Source organism: Euprymna scolopes, chromosome 12 (genome assembly GCF_053919585.1).
Source record: "Euprymna scolopes isolate OS-2025 chromosome 12, ASM5391958v1, whole genome shotgun sequence".
NCBI classification, from domain to species: domain Eukaryota; kingdom Metazoa; phylum Mollusca; class Cephalopoda; order Sepiida; family Sepiolidae; genus Euprymna; species Euprymna scolopes.
Genome location: NC_136493.1, coordinates 25922637 through 25943241, shown reverse-complemented (window position 1 = coordinate 25943241; position 20605 = coordinate 25922637). Strand labels below are relative to the sequence as shown.

The 20605-nt window shown below is 36.4% G+C and overlaps 1 protein-coding gene across 1 annotated transcript in view; it reads right to left on the bottom strand.

The window, feature by feature from the left end:
* Nucleotides 1-20605, bottom strand: part of LOC145291210 (growth/differentiation factor 8-like) — a 277336-nt gene that overhangs the window by 185243 nt on the left and 71488 nt on the right. The gene's annotated exons all lie outside the window — the stretch shown is intronic.

Sequence of the window (20605 nt, the reverse complement as noted above, 5' to 3'; positions counted from 1 at the left end):
ACCAAGTAAAATTTGGTAGCCATTTTGTTTTGATTCGGCGTAATGTTGACATTTTTCAAGTATGCTTTTTTTTTCTCTCAATTTTAGATGCATAATCCTTACTGGATTTTTAATCGAAATGATTTCTTACTTAGTAATATATAACAAATAAACAAAACAAAACAAAAGCAATGACCGTGACGCTTATACATTATCTGATTTTGTAAAAAGTAACAACAAAAAAATATGATACTAAATGGCGTCACCGCCGAGGGTTAATTTCCCAAATACGCCACATTTTATCTGATATTATCTGCCAAAGTAAATACTCCTGTTGTCATGGGTTACAAGCCTGAGTTAATAGTCCTCGTCTTGAGTTCATGTCACCGACTTTTTTCTTTTTTTTTTTTTTTTTTTGCTTTTTTGCTTTTTAGATTAGCTTAAATAACTATCTTCTCTTCACTGTTTTTTTTTTCTTCTTTTCGCTCGTAAAGCACACACCCCAATTCCCACCCCTTAAGACGGATCCTGATTTCAAGACTCGTGGTTGCTCATAAATTCTTTCAACTATAAAAAAAAAAAAAAAAAAAAAAAATCCGCAAACACACACACACACACAAAAAGAACTATTTTTGTAATGTTTACAGGATGAAACGTTACTAACCCAATGACGTTTACAGTAGCGGTCACCGTGACCTGAGTAGATATTTCATTTCTCGTTCGTACGAGAAAATATCCCCATCACAAGAAAACCCCAAGATATTAACAACATTGAAGTGATTTAGTAATTGCTTCCTTTACCTATTTACTTGCCTATTCACGAAGGCAATGTTAGGCACACTAAGGTGAAGATACAGGTTCACTAAAAAAAAATAGCAATCTGAATTGAGACAAAACATATTTTATAAATGTCTCGGTCTGTACGGATTTCTCCTTCACTAGCTGAGTACAGAGAAGATGAAATGCAGTATTAGAACAGATACTACACTTTTTTTATAGCCAAAAAGGACAACTTTATGTCATTTTATCGTAGTAAAACCAATTTGGGGTCTTCTTCGTTAATGTAGCGAAATTCGAAAAATGAAATACTGATTATCAAGTAAAACCAGTGGTATCTACTGAGTTGCCATGTCGCAGTAATGAGAATATCCAAAACTTGCGAAAAACGTTAAGGTAGAAAATTAATTATTAATGGAAACAGTTTTCGAAAACCATTTGCGAATATTAAGTTTTGCTAAATTGGCCAAAGATTTTCAGTTTTTAGAAAATATTTACCTCCCTTTTGTTACAATTAGAACTCTCAGGGTTTTTTTTTTCGGGGGGGTCGCAAAACTAAATTTTTGATAATTGTTTTCGAAAATTATTTTTATTAATAATCGATTTCCTACCTTATCGTTTTTCTTAATTTTTGAATATGTTCATTACTGCGACATGCCAATTCAGTATATACTGGAAATTCAATATTTGGAAATTCAATATTTCAACATTCGAATTTCGCTACAATAACGAAAAAGAACCTAATTTTGCCGCACAGATGTATTATTTTATTTATTTATTTTTTTACTTTTATTTAAGCCCCAAAAGGTCCATTGCAACTGTGGCACTACCGCCTCCCGGGAGGGTTACTTGGTTGGGGAACGTCTTGGGAACGCAACCAGCTCCCCGGGGAATAAACAATATCCAACAATATCTAAACGATAGACACGTGCTGGAAACATCAACGAAAACGGGTCGATCCGTTGTCGACTATAACTGTCTGGCATGGGTCGCATCTTGCGTGGTCATTGCAGGCATTTTCCCATCGTCGGCATTAATGGTATGCTGAAATCGAATACTTGTATAAAATAGCGACAAATGCATTTTTATAAAAATATATACAATTTATTTAACAGTTAACAAGTAGGAAGCATATTTTGTCGACCCATCGCGTATAGCGAGTAAATCTCAACTGTTTTTAAACAATGAAATTATCTTTCGTTTCTCTCTTTCTTCATTGAAAAAGAGAGAAAAGGAGTGAATCAGAGAAATAGAGAAAGGAAGAGAGAGAGAGAGAGAGAGAGAGAGAGAGAGAGAGAGAGAACGATGCGTTTCACGCAATGATTTGCTTTTCAAAATTATAATGTCAACATTGTTTAACTTTTATTATGCACTGAATTCATAAACATATGTCAAATTTCGAATGTGACAGTTTTAACCTTTAAGCAAGATGTGTCCGCACTGAATATGTGTGTGTAAGTGTGTTTGCCTCCACATAAGTGCAGGCCAAGTTATACACAAGGTTTATTAATGTAGAAACCCTTAGCTCCTTTAAAAAGGGGCTAGGTCATTGTGCCACACAACTAAGACGTAAGGGGCTACTGTAATTCGGGAACAGATTTATAAAGGGGCATCCTAAATGAGAAGTTGTTTAGCAAGATGTTTGTTCACATTACATTTAAACTTTCGCATTTTTGTAGAGTTGGAGAAACAGGAAGAAGGGTGTAATAACAAGGGTTATTCAAAAAGTAATTCCTCTTATTTTCTAACTCAAAACATTGAAGAGTTACTAAGATGGGAATAGTACTATTAAAACGAGCGACCTTTCGTGCTTCAGAATTATTATTTATTTATTTATATTTTTTTACAGTTACCACCTTTGTCAATGCCCTTTCACGGGCGATGAACAAGAGCCCGGGTGCTTCAGTTTTAAATGTCAGCACCTGCCGAGGCGGTCCATTTTTTCACAGCTGCGATTACAGCGTTTTTTGTGTGGGTATAATACTGCCCAATTAATGCGTCCTCCAGAGGTCTGAACAAGTAAAAATCTGACGGTACCAATTCGGGACTATATGATTGGTAAGAAAGCACCGGCTAACCGAACTTTACCGTATATTCCATAGTCTCCAAACTAGTGTGTTGCTTGGCGTTGTCATGTTGCAAACGGAATGTTTCCCTCTTTTTCTGGCCTTACATAGGCAATCTAGGCCTTCAACGTAACGGCCAGAGTTGACAGTCAACCTTGATTCCAAGAAATCAAGGAGAATTACGCCATTCATGTCTCAGAAGACGGCGCACATCACTTTGCCTGCAGATGTCTGCGTTTTGAACTTTTTCTTCGCTAGGGAGTGTCAGTGGTGCCATTCCATCGACTGCCATTTGGAGTCCGACTGTAGTAGTGACACTACATCTCCTCACCAGTGATGATGTGATCCAAGATTCCGTAATATTCGGCTTCGTACCGATTCAACAAGTTCTGATAGACATCGCGACTTTTGGTTCTGCGTGAGCATTCGTGGAACCCACCTTCCACACATGTTACTGTATCCTAGGAACAGTAACATGGTTTCTAGTGCACTGACATCCACATTGAACTCTACACGTATTTCATTCACCGTCATCCGCCGATCAGTGCGGATGAGTTGATCGAGGCGCACAGTATTTTCTAGAGTCGTGGCTGTGCATGGGCGTCTGGAGCGCATTTTATAACTAACATCTTTGTCACCACTCTAAAATCGATGAACCCACCTCCTAATAGTGCCTACATCAACTATATCGACTTCGTAAACATTCAACAGGTGCCCATGAATGAATGTTGATCGGTTCAATTGTTTCTGCATGGAGGAATTCAATGCTGCATCTCTGCTTCTGAGGTACCTCCATGACAGGGGTTAATTTCTTAAAATCTCACACCGTCAATATCTGCAACAGAGTGATGGCGCTTTAATATCATTATTAAATAATTAACATTGTTAGAAGTTAATTAGTTATTATCGATCTATCTATCTACTTATTTGTCTATTCAATGATATTCTTAAAATAGTTTATATTGGGAGTTATTTATTGTTTATATAATAATGTGTCGCAATGGATTTTAGCTGGAGTTGTTTATATAAATTAGCTAGGTAAAATATAAACAAAATAAACTTGGTCAGGCAGACGTGGAAAGGTCACACGTAAGGGATACGTGTGCTTTTGAATGATGACATAACGGAACTGAGGTCAGAGGTCGGGAAGTTTAGAGTCGAGAGTTGGAGTTTGACCACCAGAGTGAACAGACGGAGAGAGTCGAGAGTTAGTCACGGGAGTGAACAGACGACCAGGAAGCGGACTGGGAAGAATAAAAATGTAGACGAAATGTGGATCTTGTGAAAACCAACTGAGACAACTGAAATAAATTTATATTATCAAAATATAAAGTTTTGTTCAGTGGTTTCACAAAAGAAGGAAGAACAGATGTCTCAATTGGATGGTGTTGGTCATTTCATGGTTCGTCACGGAGCTCAGCAAGTGAAGATACAAGAACTCTTCAAGAAAAAAGTTATGAAGCATATATTATTATTCTTATATATGAACTGTAAAATATACCTGTGTGATAACTCTCTGATACAACATGACTCAGTTTATACGTCGATATCATATGCCCTGGATAAATAAACATACATACAAATTATACGCTTTTATCTGTCTGTTAAAAGAACAATATCTCCACATCTCAATTGAATATAATTCTTATAAAATATCTCCCACCACAACATTATGAATGCATAAATTCAGTCATCATAACAATGCAGCTTCCAATCTGATCCATTAGGGCGGAATAAAAATAAGAGGCATTACTTTTGGAAAGATCCTCGTACAATAGTAAGTGGTCTACGAGGGGGGAAAACTATTAGAGTATAAAGTTTTCCGACATCAAGGGACTTTTATAGTGAATGGCTGGGATTTGGCTGCTAGTTAGGTTGGTCAGGTGTATTTACGTTTTTTTTTTTAAACAGGCATCACCATATTATCAAGGCCAAGAGGCCACTCAAGGATAAGGGTTAAAGAGTGTACAGTAGAAATTGAACAATATAGTAATCATTAGTAATGAAAATTCGGTAAATTTGATAACTTATATGGAACGGCTCATCAAGAACTTGTTTACGTTAGACTTGAAGACAACCATAGTGTAGTCAGCCGGAAAGCAGGAAAACGGAAGACAATTCCACAGGCGTGCAGTTCTAAGAAAGAAGCTTTGTTCATGGAATCTACGTTTAGGTTTAGGCACAGATAAAGAGTGAGGGGAATTATTGATAGTGTTTTCAGCTAGACGAGTGTTTCTTGTGAAAGTTTGGCGAGGGGGGACCATAGACTGAAGCTCAGTCGAACACTTTTCATGAAAATAGCGATACATCAGAGACAAACTCGCAACATCTCTTCTGTGAGACAGAGGTTGCAGGGAAGAGAAAAGGACATCTCCTACGAGGCTACGAAGTCTATTTTGAACTCTATCAAGGCAGGACAAGTCCTTTCTAGCAGCTCCTGCCCAGATGTGGCATCAGTACTCCATCCTTGGACGTACCTGGCTCTTATATAGATAGAGAATTGCATCAGCAGTGAGATATCTACTGGATCGATAGAAAGATCCCACCATTTTTCCAGCGGCCTTGGCAACAGATTTTATGTACGTGTTCCATTTAAGATCAGGAGTAAAGGTCAAGCCCAGAAGCTTGTCAAAACTTCAGGCCTCCTGAAGACGAAAGCCATTTATTTCAATTGATGCAAGATGTGGATCAGAATGTTGATGATGTAAAGAGAGAAACTTGGTTTTAGATGCATGAAAAGTAACCAGCCACTCCTTTCCCCATTGTACCACGTGTTCAAGATCAGAGGAGAGAGAATCGGAGAGAACTTGGTCGTTTACTGTCTTAGATGTGCTACCATAAATGCCCACGACTGATGAAAGGATGTGATTTGGAAGATCATTAATGTAGATCAGGAAGAGAGTTGGGCCCAGGATGGACCCCTGAGGGACACCAGCATTAATACTGTGAGCTTCTGATTTTTGCCCATCAACTACTACTCTTATGAACCTATCAGAAAGAAATGATTTAATAATTGAGAAGACATTTCCAGCTATACCATAACTAGAGATCTTGTGAAGTAAACCTTTATGCCATACCCTATCAAAGGCCTTAGATATGTCAAGAGCAATTGCCCTAGAAAGGTTGCCTCCGTCGAGAGATTCGCTAATCCTATGCGATATAACTGTAAGCACATCTGCTATAGATCTAGCAGAACGGAAACCATATTGAGTGTCACTAAGAAGGTTATTTTTGTTGAGATGGTTGATTACTTCTGTATTTAACACAGATTCTAGCAACTTACTCATGACGCACAGGAAACTTATTGGCCTGTACTGAGAGGGGGATGAGCGATCACCCGAATTCTTAAATACAGGACATACTGATGAGATTTTCAAGGGTGATGGTAAGCTATTCTCCTTAAGACAACGTTGAAACAGTTTTGTATGGGCGCTAGTTCTGGTTGAAGTTTTTTGAGTACTATAATTGGAATACCGTCAGGGGCAGTTGCTTTACTGGAATCAAGGTTTTTGATTATCTTGGCAACATCAAAGACAGATATATGTATATCACATAGCGTGTTTTCTGATACAGGAGGAAATATTGGGGGTTGGCGGCCTTGGTCGTAAAGGGTAGAATTAGCTGCAAAGTTCTTGGCAAAGAGTTTGGCTTTGTATGATGCTGGCGAGATTACCTCAGGTCCATTAATGATAGTTGGGATAGAGCACACGCTTCTGTTCAGGATCCTGTTTGCTATTTGCCAAAACTGGTGGGAACCAAGCCGCTGCTCAGCTACTTTGGACTTGACGGATTGGGCATACAACTCTCTTGCGTTCTTTATTACTTTCTTACAATGGTTGCTGGCAGTCCTGAAAGCGGCTTTAGTTTCCATACATCTATTACGTTGGAAACAGTGGAAAAAGTGATTTCTGTGCGCAATGGCAGCAGCATATTCTGAAGAGAACCATGGCTGGCTGTTAGGTTTTTGCTGGAACTTTTTCAAGGGTATGAAACGGTCTATACCTACAATTAACCATTCCGTCAGGTCTGATACTATAGAGGACACATCCTTTTTAAACATGGAATGCAGAGGTAGATCAGATATAAATGTACGGAAGCTATCCCAGTCAGCCTTAGAGTATCGATATACTGTACGATGGAGAGGTACGTCTGGGGACATATTACATTTCATTTTTATCTTAATTGATACAACAGAGTGGTCGGAAGATCCAAGAGGAGACAGAAGAGAAACTGAACATAGTTCAGGGTAAGTTGTGAGAAAAAGGTCTAGTAGACTCGCATACTGGCCGTCATTGTCGGGCACACGGGTGGGTTCCTGAATAATCTGAGTGAGGTCATAAGCAATGGAAAAATCATGACAGAACCTCCCTCATCATCGGTCTTGTTTGAGTGGGTCAACCATTCGATGTTGTGAACATTGAAGTATCCACATACGTGAATGTTAGCTGAAGGATAAGCAGATAGGACTTGGTCAATTTTCTCATATATGCTTTTAAAGATAGTAACTCCGTTGTTGTGGGGGCGATAGAGAGTAAATATAAATGCAGTAGTGTGAGCTAATGCAACCCAGAAGCACATATAGGGTAAGTTAAGATCTTCTCTTGAGATGCCCCTACCACATGGAAAGCCATCTTTAATATAGGCACATATTCCATTCCCATGGCGTTCTTGGGGGTCAGATTTAGAAGTTAAGTTAGAGTATCCTTTAATTGCAAACTCTTCTATGGAAATAGCCTGTCCAATGCCAGTTTCGCTTTCAAAAATCGTTGAGATACATTCCATATAAGTACCTGTAAAACAAGTGCAGAAAGGAAACATTGCGTCGATGGGTCAGTGGTTGGAATTTGGTAGACAATACAATACCAATAAAGTTATGTTATAGCGTGTCAAAGAAAGAGATTCGGATTTTTGTCAACCATAAAATAAGCATAACAATTTGACATAATTCTTAACCAATTATTTTCATTATTATATTATTTTTATCATTTTTGATTCAAAAAATTTTTTGGGGGCGGGGAGATCCATTGAGATGAGGCTTCATGATTGTTGTAGTCATGTTTGTGAACTGTTATTCTCATCTTTATAGTAGCCGTTGTTTCACCACGTTTCGGCCAAATCATCCTCTGGCCTTCTTCAGGTGGTTAACCGCGACACTATAGGAATGCGGTGTCTTGTGAGAATAACAGTCAGCAAAAAAAATGAATAAACTAATTATGAAGCCTTATTTCAAAGAATTTCAATATATATATATATATATATATATATATATATATATATATATATATATATATATATTGGACCATCTTCCAATTACGCCATTCCCTTGGATTTTACTTGTGGAAATGGAAATTTAACCAACTTTTTTTTGGATTCTGGATTTTACCGTTATTGGATATTTTACCCTTCACCAAACTATCCATTTACGTGAAATCATTTGTTTTTTCACCATATTCCCTCTGTAGTTTCATTAAATACTTTTGCAAGCAAAATCCGATCCTGCATTTTGCTAAATCATACCCTCTGATGAGAAGGAAAGTATTTCTTCGAAACTCTGCGGATTAAGGATTATCCACTTATATAGTGTTTCCTTTTTAAAATTAAATATGTTTTTTACTCTTTTTCAAAGTGTTCTTTAACATGTTTTATTAACTACTTATTTTATATATATATATATATATATATATATATATATATATATAAAGTTATAAAATATATATGGCGATTAAGCTACACTGAATATTCCGCGTTTCATCCACTATAGGTCTCCTCAGGCGCCATATATATTTTATAACTTACTAACTAGTTCTACCTACGTATTGAGCACTTTTGAAGTAAATAGTTAAATACACATAAATTTATACTTTCGTATACTAATTTTATGTGAGTAAATTAAGTAGTTTTATATATATGTATATATATATATATATATATATATATATATATATATATATACATATATAATGCCATTCGATACGGACCCGATAATTGAAGATCAGATAAGAACACAAACTTAGATATATGTCCATAAAGTCCAACCATGATCGCCCTTCGAGGCCCGTGGTGCAGTGGATACAGGCGTTGTCTCTACGGTTCTAGGTGAGCATTGTCTGAAGATAGAGGTTTCAATCCTACCCAAAGCAGGCCAGAGGATTTGCTTGGTGAAAACTATAAAAGGCAGTAATTACTGGGAGGATTTATTTGCTTCCCCACTGAGCAAATTAGGCACAAGGCCGTTTTTTAATGTGGAGAGAGGGGGAAAGGGAGGACCAGCTCCCGAGAGGTGGGAAATGGGAGCTGGATTAGTAACTGTTGGTATGAAGGGTTGCCCCCTCAGTGACCAAGGTCAGATATGCGGGGTTACCCCCATATATGGTCTTTGCTAGTAATAGCTTGCAGCATCTGTCGGAACAGATGGTATTTATTTGCTCCCCCACTGAGCAAATTAGGCACAAGGCCGTTTTTAATGTGAGGTAAAAACCAGCTCCCCTAAAAGTAGGCAAAAAGGGGGCACTCTGGTTACCAAAAATAATAATTGTCCCAGTATAGAGGGTTTCCCCTCCATTGACTGGTACAAATTATCTTAAGTGCAGCATCTGTCGGAACAGATGGTATTTATTTGCTCCCCCACCGAGCAAATTAGGCACAAGGCCGATTTTTAATGTGAGGAGTGAAGGGGAAATGGGGACCAACTCCCCGGGGAGTAGGGGAGTTGGATAGTGACAGTTGGTATGAAGGGTTGCCCCTACATTGACCAAGGTCTTATATGTGAGGTTGCCCACACATATGGTCTTTGCTTGCAGTATCTGCCGGAACAGATGGTATTTATTTGCTCCCCCACTGAGCAAATTAGGCACAAGGCCGTTTTTAATGTGAGGTAAAAACCAGCTCCCCTAAAAGGGGTCACTCTGGTTACCAAAAATAATAATTGTCCCAGTATAGAGGGTTTCCCCTCCATTGACTGGTACAAATTATCTTAAGTGCAGTATCTGCCGGAACAGATACTACACTTTGATCTTGTCGCCCGGTCCCCGAAGGGATCTGGGCCGGTGAGGCAGTAATTACTGGGTATATAGTTACAAGACTCAGCATTCTTATTCCATTGCGGTTAACCAGCTGGAGAAGGGCAGGTGATGAGTTGGCCGAAACGTGGTGAAACAACAACTATGAAGATGAGGATAACAGTCCGCAAAAAAACAAAAACAAAAAAAAACAATGAATACACCAATTATTTTCAATTATTTTTATAAAGTATTTGCATTTACATACACTTATTTTTCGCATAAACGGTGTCTGATACGACGTAAATGGACGTAATTATTGACGTAAGCATCAATATTAAAAGTTTCTACACACAATCGAAATGAACATGACGTGCTAGGGTAAACACATTATATAGAATGCATGTCAAGTGAATATGACTTTGTATTGTCTATGAACTATTTTCAAAAGGAATGCTGCGACCAGTAGAAAAAAAAAGGTCGTGTTGAGATGGGAGGAAAGGCAACGCCTTATCATTAAGAGATTGAATTTATGATTCAGTCAAGGAAGTTGGCACTAATTTGAAATAACTAACAATTATTCGCCCCTTTGATGTATAGAATTATACTAAAATTGAATTAATCAACGTTTGTTTATTTGTATTTTATTATGTGTATTTTAGTCGTACAAAATACATATCTAAATATTCTCAAGTTCAGATTTGCTCACCAATCCATCCATCTCTTACGCAGTTTTTGTCGGTTACACTTACCTAACCACTGTATGTTGTTTAACCACACTATTGTTATTCTATACTGTATGTATCACTCTCGCTTCTGTCTTCCTTATTCTCTATGTATCTATTAACATTCAGAAGTACTAAAATCTATATATCTATAAAAGTGAGAATGCGTGTGTGAGGATACTCCTCAATCTATATATTCAACGATTTTTTTATCTACAGACTTGAAATTTGGTATATAGAGTATTTAGACACATGGAAAACTTTTTAATCGGTTTTCATCCGGAACAAAAATAAGATCTGATGAATGGCAAACATTGAAAAATTGGTTCGTGGGAGTCATCAGATTTTTATATTTGCTGTTTCACGAATGCGCATGCGTGAATAGTTCATGTTATAGATTACTTTTGTTAAGGATAAGTCAGTTTGAAAATAATCCTTTTGACCTCGTGTTACGCTAGTCTAATAATTATAATACTTGAATCACTGTCTTTAGGTTTTGGTTTCGCTCTAGCTTGAGTATTTTTTTATTTATTTACAAGAAGTGACCTGTTTAGAAAAAAAACAATACTCGCATGCACATGTCTCAGTTTCTTTTCGTTTTTTTTTTGTTTTTTTTTTTTTTGTTTTTACTTCATTTTTCAAGGAAATTTAACATATGTTTAATATCGGGCAACCCCGGGCACATTTGATAGTTTACTATAAAACATAAAATTGGAATAATCCATTTATAAACAATAGGAAATGTCACCTCGTGTGTTAATACTATTTAACTAATTATTGAAGGGAAAGGGAGAGAGAGAGAGAGAGAGAGATTTGATTAAAAAGAGAGGTGAGGCAGATTTTGGGAATTTGCTTTTTTAGTTTTGCAAATTTAACTGATCTTTCAAACTCACTTAATCCTGATTAAAACAAATACAAACTCAATAGGTTCTCCAACGACTTACATTTTTCGAGTAATTAATATACTCAATACTGGTTCTTTTTAACAATTTTAGCATAATATTATTTTTTTACTGGTCGCAACATTCATCTTGAAAATAGTTTGCAGGCAATACAAAGTCTTATTTACTTCATGAGTATTCTTTGTGGTGTGCTTACCCTGGCAATTCATGTTTATTTCGATTGTGTGTAGAGACTTTTAATGTGGGCACTTATGTTCACAATAATGTCTATAAGTTTTACTTCTTTTATGCATCATGTAATATGACATTTACGATGTATCTGCCAAACTTGAGATAAATGTATGCAAACAGGTAAATGCAAGATTTTTTTTTTGTCATTACCGTTTCTTCATTTTTGTTATTTTTCAGTATAAAGTAAATTGTATTAGCTTTACGTTGCCAATGCATTCTCTATAGCAATTCATGTTTATTTCGATTTTGTTTAGAGACTTTTAATGTTGACACTTTACGGTAATAATCTGTCTATACATGTATACAAGTGAGAATGTGTGTGTGAGGACACTTCTCAGCCTATATACTCAACGAATTTTTTATCTACAGACTTGCAATTTAGTATATAGAGTATTCAGAGACGTGGAAAACTTTTTAATCCATTTTCATCGGAAAGAAATGGGCAGCTAAGGTGTCAAATTAAAAAATTGGTACGCGGGGGGGGGGTCATCGGATTTTTAACTGTTTCAGCAATGCACATGCGTGAATGATTCACATTACAGATTCCTTACGCTAAGAATAAGTAAATTTGAAAACACTGAATACCGATTGTGTCAAGCTAGTGTAATGACTATCGTACTTGACTCAGTGTCTTTAGGTTTTGGTTTCGATCTCAGCTCGAGTATTTTTTTTTTACGAGAAGTAAACTGTTTACAAAAAAAAACCCATAATACTCGCGTGCATATGTCGCAGTTTATTTCCGTTTTTGTTGTTGTTTTTTGTTTTTTTTTACTTAATTCTTTTTTAAAGGAATTTAACGTTACGTTTAATACCTACGGTATTTCTTTTTATAATAAATAAGATCTGCATTAATTAAAATATAATGTGTATGCGTATTTTACGACCAGGCAACGCCGAACGGCTTGCTAGTTACGTCTATATTTTTCATGTCTTTTATCTAGCACGTATTATTCCTACTTGCGTTGAGAGAAATAAATGGATGCAAATATGTGGATGCAAATATATGGATGCAACCTTCCTTTATTATTACTGTTTCTCCATTGTTGTTATTTTCTTTGTTTATGTTGGTTGTTTGTTTTTGTTTTACGGCATATCAAACCTTTTCGGGTTATTTAATGCCGAATCCAAAGATTTTGAAGAAACTTTTTTTAATAGAATATATTTGTTGTTTTCACGTCGGTTTCTATTTAACCCATAATTGGGACCCTAACAGGTACTACCACTCCGGGTCAGAGTGGACCTGGGAGCAATGGTAATTAAAGGGTGGCTCCACACTCCCCAAAGCCCACAAGCTGGGGCCTCACCACTGGATATAGTTTAAGGTCATATCCAGGACCCCCATTGAGGGACTTTTACTCTCTGCAGGGGGGCAGTCGGCGTATTCTAATGCCCTACCGACAGGGCCATTTTCTTTGTTTACTTCCAACCGTTATGAATTCGGTGTAATTTACTTCCGCCTGCACGGAGGATTGAACACTTCAACAAGGGTGTAATTTAACACTCATTTTACTTCACCCGTTAGGGCACAGGTCCTTGCGTAATACAATTGTGAATTACTAAGAACTGCTATCCGCTCATGGCTGACGGGACGAGAGCATGCTACCGCCATAGATTAAATAAATGGTTCCGTCCGATATGTTGTACAGATTCCCGAGTCTGACAGAATCATTTCGGACAGAAGCGAGTTTTCTATTTGTGTGCGACAAAATAAGTCACGACAAATAACCCGTATTAATTCACTATCAATGTGATATTTAGGCACAATAAATTAAATCACGTCAAATTAAGCACGATAAATTAATGCACGACAAATAGCTCTTGCTGTTTTTTTTTTCGCTAAAAGTCTTATATAAGTATTGTTTTTTGTTGTTGTTTTTTTTTATTTAGGTTGAATATTTAAAAAATACAAGTCTAACAAAAAAATAATGTTAAAAGAAAAAATATTTGTTTACTTTTTTTTTAAGTCGCAAATGTTTTCTTATTTATTTCATATTAAGTGTCATTAATAGTAGATGTTTGCCAAAAAAGAAATGCATATTTAAAGTAAATTAATCAACAAATTATTTAGTTCCAACAAATTTCAGCCCGTCAGCCTGAAAAAAAAGACGAAAAAAACCCTGTTCGTTCTTTACAAAAGCAAAAAAAAAAAAAAAAAAACCAACAGCATGCCAGTCCGTCTGAATTAAAACCGGTTGCTTCTTTTATGTTCTTGACATAAAAATCCCAGCTTAATCGAATGACGTGCCTAAATATCACACGAATAGGAAATATGAAGGAACCATCTGTCGTGCTTTAATTTGTCGTACATCTATATATCTGTAACAGTGAGAATGTGTGTCATAGAGAGGACAACTCTCAACCTATATATTCAACGAATTTTTATCTACAGACTTGAAATTTGATATATAGGGTATTAAGACTTATGAAAAACTTTTTAATCGAAAAAAAATCTGCTAAAGGGGTTAAAATTGAAAAGTTGGTGGTGGTGGTGGGGGGTCATCGGATTTTTATCTGTTTGTTAACTGTTTTACGACTGCGTATGCTTGAATCGTCCACATAACAGATTCCTTATGTTAAAGATAAGTAGGTTTGAAAACGCCTTTTAAAGTCGTGACAAGCTGTCCTAATGGTTATCGTACTGAACTCATTGTCTTTAGGTTTGGTATCAATCTCAGTTCGAGTATTGTTTTTTTTACCTACAAAAAATGAACTGTTTAGAAAGAAAACATAATACTAGCATGCGCATGTCTCAGTTTCTTTCCGTTTTTGGTGTTGGGGTTGGGGGGGGGGGTTACTTCATTGTTTTTTTAAAGTAATTCAACCTCACATTTAATACCGGGCAACGCCGGCTACATCTGGTAGTAGATACTAAAACCCGGACTGAAATCGTAGGTTTTTCTTTTCTGTGCAAGTTAATGCATACAAATATGATTGCATTATCATATTGAGATCTGAATTCGAGTCTCATCGATTGTCGGATCATGTATACAAATCGGCCGAACTTGAGATTAATTGAACTGTCAAACCAAATCAAACAATGAATAACTGAAAGAATAACTAGGATGACGAGCAATAATTGTATTCAATCTATATTATATTTCTTTCAGCCTATCTGTTTGTCCGTCCCTTCCACTTTTTCTCGGAAACTACTGATACGATCTGGCTAATATTTGGTATGAAGATTTGCTACGATAAATTGCAGTCTTAGGGTATTCCGCTCGATTGGCAAATAGGGATTAATCAGGATTAGTCACCACAGTACTACATATATTCTACAGGTTTTCTCGGAAACTATTGGGCCGATGTGACTGGAATTTTGTACGGAGCTTTACCATGATAAGATCCATCGAACTAAGTGTTACGGTATTCCGCTTGAATGACAGATAGGATTAGTCACCACAGTACCACATTTATTCTGAAAGTTTTCTTGGAAACTATTGGATCGATTTGGATGGAATTTTGTATGGAGTTTTACTATGATAAGGTGCAGCGAACTAAGTGTTATAGTACCGTTAGATGCCCAGTTAGATATTTATACCTATTATTTGATATTTAATGACAAAAATAAGCACAAAATTAATTTTATTCAACACTAAGTTTGGCATAAAGTAAAAGTTATAGTCCGTTGACTTGGAATATTAAGTCAACGGAATATAATATATAATATTGCGCCAGAAATCGTTACAATAGTACGTTAAGGCAATTTTAGGTTCATATGTACGTTACCATCCTCCACTCCTCTTAAAAGATGGAATCGTCCGATAGCTGAAGATGCAATACAGAACAAGTGAAGCATGCATGGTCCCCTGTGAGTGCACAGTGAACGAAGCATTTGCCCCCCCCCTCCATTTTGCCCCAAAGGTTCCCAAGGGACGTCAAATCCTGGTGAAAATGAACAAACGATGCAGTTTTATGCCATAACATATGTAAATTTGAGTTCTGCACCATGTAAAAAAGAAATGATCAAGTCCATCATTTGCCCCACCCACCCCCATCAAGCGCCAAAGGTCCCCAAGGCCTTCACATATTTAAATTTGAGTTCAGCACCATGCAAAACTGCTAAATAGCCATGCACAGAAAATTTTGGATAAATATGGCAAAATAGTTCCAAAAATGGAATGTTTTATTAGCACTAAAAGGACCCCTGGGGCACACACAGGAGTTATCACGATGTATAGATAAGCAGTTAGTTACAACTTTTCAGAACGTTTTATAAAAATCCAAGGCATCTTTTTTTTTTTTTAATAAGCATAAAAATGTAAATTTTAGCCATTTTAACCGGAAAGGCACGTCTAGAGGTGTAACCCCACGTGTGGCTCCCTCGTCAGATCGCCGACTCCCAACGTCGTGTACCGTGGATTTTTCGTTCGACTATTCCTCTATTCCTCTTATGGCCGGATCGTCCTTTTCCCGTTGGCGACTGTCGATGAGAACACACGCGGTTCACAAAATAGATATATGAACAAAGATAGGAAAAACACAAACGCCAATGTTCACATATAAATTGACTGTTGGACTTGTGTGTGTGTGTGTGTGTGTGTGTGTGTGTGTGTGTGTGTGTGTGTGTGTGTGTGTGTGTGTCTTCTCCCCGTTCTATTGATGTTACATTCGTCTATCTCTGTTCACAGTCAACTCTAAAATTGTCCACGTCTCTATTTCACAGACAACTCTATAACTGTTCAACCGTAGTCGTTATCAACTCCCATCCGACGTTAAGGGTATCTAGTTGTCAATTCTGTCTAATTTCCATTCGCCATCTGGCACATCTAGATGTCAACTGTCACTGTCCAACTTTCATCCGCTCTCTAGCGCATCTAGATGTCAACTGACTGTCTCCTCTGTCTTCGGCTCTCAGGTCGCCCACCCCAACATGGCTACGGGAAGCTGCCCTTCCCTGTTTTATCAGTAGGTTTCTATTCTTATTGTTTGCTACTTCCTATCTATTGTTGATTGTAGGATATTTCCTCTTTCTTTGTTTATTCTAAGCTATTTCCTCTTCCTTTGTCTATTCGCCCCCCTCCCTCTCAGCACTTAGTGGCTCATATCCACCCCAGGGCCACTTTATAATACCACAGAGGGGCAGGCAGAGTTTTCCCGAAAAATCCGTTCTGTTACTTTTTTACTCATATCATGTTTGTGCAAAATTTCAAAATATTCCAAGACCTAGTTATTGAGAAAAGTGCGGACAAACGAACGGACGAACGGACGAACGGACAAGGGTGAATTTACATGTCCACCCTCCTTTTGTCGGGGGACCAAAAAGCTTCTTTTTTTTTTTTTTTTTTTTTAATCTGATGTTCACTGTTGTGTCGAACGTGAAACTCGAACTAAAATACATTTTCATTGTCTTCAGCCAGGATAAAAATATAAGGATCTGTTCTGTCCAAAGATAGTATAGTAATATTGTGAGGTCTGTGTTTGCGCCCGGCATCCATAAAATGGAAATATTTCACCAATTTATACAGGGGTTTTGGAATTTCCGTTCTGAAACAACATTAATCAGATTAGTTCGATAAGCATGTTTGGTTTGAAGCAAAAAAGTTGATCCAATAATATGTTCTTACGTACGTTATCACCCGTCACCACTTTTTTTTTAAATATACGATCGCTCGGTCGTCGAAGATCTATTCATTTAAAGAATATTTATTTGATAACAATCTTTATGATAAGAAGTGAAAGCGTATTTATTTTTAAAGATTTACGGGAGAGGAAAAGAGAATAATTATTTGTTTAAAAAAAAAGTAGTTAAATTTCGGCAATATGAGCTTTTGTAGGATAGGCAACATAGCCGACCGATGCTGACGTCACGTGGAAAATTAAAATTCCGAAATACGGATATAGGAATGAAATGCGTTTTAATAATGCAATAAAGTATATGAAATGTAATTGAAAATAATTAAAATGAATTAAATTATTTCATAATATTGAACACTTGAAAACCATATAAATATGTTTGATTAAGGATTGTTTTAACTTTATTCATCCCGTCTATCTATTTAATACTGAGTCCATTTTCATTTCGTTTAACATCCACACACACACACACACACACACACACACACACACACACACACACACACACACACACACACACACACGCACACACACACACACACACACAAATAGATTTTAAAATGGCTGGCCTACAAATGGTTAGCGTAGGTTCTGCCACTCAGCGATTGAAAGTCTGAGCCACCTAATGTCGGGATGCCAAACCCTGTTTGCAGATTGCCTTTGCACTGCTCACCACAACAAAGTATGTAAATACATCCATTGGAAAATCTGTGGAGAGATGCAACTTGACAGACCGTCGAACATCTGGGAACATGAACCACCACCGATAACATCAAACAGAAAGGTCATATTGTTCTATGACAAAGAGATACAGGCGGGCAGATACATAAAAGACATGACCATCAAGCCAGACATTGTAATATGAAACAAGCCTGAAATAACTGCACTCATTATTAGGGTTAGGACAACAGCATATTCTTTTTATTGTTTTGACTCTACAATGTATATCCGTTGATATCTTATATGCTTTTATATAGAGTAATGTGTTTCTCGATTAATTAACTGTGTTTAACTGTGTCGAATATATATTCGAGGGTCAAAACAATGATTAAAATATTCTGTTGTCATAGCCCTACTCATTATCGATGCCACAGTTCCAATGACTTTGCCCTTAATAGAGCTGAAGGGAAAAGATAACAAAATATCAGATCAGGCTCTGGACATACTGGTTTCCTGACCTAAAATGTATCAAATATTTATGTTATTGCCCATACATACATACATACATACATACATACATATATATACATATATATCTATATATCTATAAAAGTGAACGTGTCTGTCTGTCTGTCTGTCTGTGTGTCTGTCTGTCTGTGTACATTTCCCTACGCAATAACTCTGTCAATTTTTAGTCTATAGACTCGAAATTTGAAATACCGAGTACTGAGATTTGGGAAAATCGATGTGACGGGTGTCAGCCAGAAATTTGGCTGTTAAGGGGTCAAATTTCAACGATTTGACCTTTAAGAACTCTACCAAACTCCTCCGACAATTTTGGGTCTAGACACTTGAAATTTTAGATATAGGTTCCTTGAACCTGGATCTAACTTAATAAAGTGATCTGAGCCCGAAACTATAAATTTTAAGGGGTCATAATAGGGGTCAAATTAAAAAAAAATTTACTCTTTTTTTTTTTTGCTCAGCATACACCTCCAAACACCCGGGCAACGCCGGGCTGAAATGCTAGTATATATATATATATATATATATATATATATATATATATATATATATTCCCTTGCTAAACTCAATCATGTTTGCTAAGTCAAAAACAAAGCCAACAATTTTCCTCTACAAAACAACCAAACCAAACAACATGAATAAATATTTGAAGAACGTGAAACATAAACACTTTTCCAAAATTCATATATTCGGCATTAAACAACTTCAAAAGGGTTGATATGCCGCCAAACAAAACAACCAAACCATGCACCATGAATAAATATGTGAAAATATAAAGAACTTGAAGCATAAAAAAGTTGAATTTTGAGTATCGCCCGCACTGAGGATTGAATCTCCACCCTCCAAATAAGTATAATTTGCAACTGAATTTTTTCTAAGGAGTCTCGAACCAGCAACTATGTCCCAGAGCCTAGCTGGAGTCCGAACACGGTACCCCCCGTAATAATAATAAAAGGTTGGGTTCGAGACTCCTAACAAACGGTTCCCCAGTTCGATACAAAACACCTGATGAAGGCCGGAGGGCAAAACGGCCGAAACGTTGTGACTATAACAACCAAGATGAGGAAGTCAGTCCTACAATCTCAATCAATGAAAACACCACCTCATCTCAAAAATACAGACAATTACTTTTTCTAAGGACTTTATCAACAACGCCATGAGCCGACAGAAAAGTTCCTGAGTTCGACAAGAACACGTGAAGAAGGTCAGAAGATACATCGATTGAAACGTTAAGATGTGAGCAGCAGTCGAAAGAATAAAAATATTACAAATTATCAATCATTATCTCAAAAATTCAGAAACACTTAATTAGTCCAATTATCTGAGACAAAACAAACCCCTAAGTTATCCTTCTTTTCCAATAACGAAAACTAGAAACGACGTTTCCCGGTGAACTTCCGGTAACCGGAAGCCAGAACAAAAATCTTTAGTGGCGATCTTTAATCAGAACCCAACCCCCAAGTTTTCTATCCATCCGGTTTGTACATCACAAATATCCATTCATTCTTTGCTTAGAATTTAATTAATATTTAATTAACATTTGAGTCAAATTTGATTAAGATTTTATTAGCATTTAATTAGCATTTAATCAAAATTTGATTAACATTTAATTAAAAGTTTATTAACATTTAATTAAAATTTGATTTACATTTTATTAGCATTTCATTAATATTTGATTAACATTTCATTTATATTTTATTTATATTTTATTTGCATTTCATTAGCATTATTTTAGCATTTGATTAGTATTTGATTAACATTTTAACTGTTAAAGGCACTTACCTATTCACACATAATAAAAATTAAAACCCAAATCAAAATTCGGATACGACACACTATAATAAAAGGAAAAAGACGAGAAAAATATACGTAAATATGTGTTGGCGAAAATATTAAATAAAAACGTGAAGTTTCAGTTAGATTCCGGACCAGACTTATCAACTATAAATTTGTATCCATGGAGAAAATTAAATAAACCATCCATGCATCCACGGAGAAAATTAAATAAACCTACTATGCAAAAGAGACAGATTGGTGTTTGGATCAAAAATAAATTTTGAAGGAAAATTAACCAGTAATGTTACATTTAAAGGTATGACAAGGAAATTAAGAATTTTCGTGTTAAGAAACACAGGAATTTTTTAGACAGATTTTCTGCAGCAATTCAT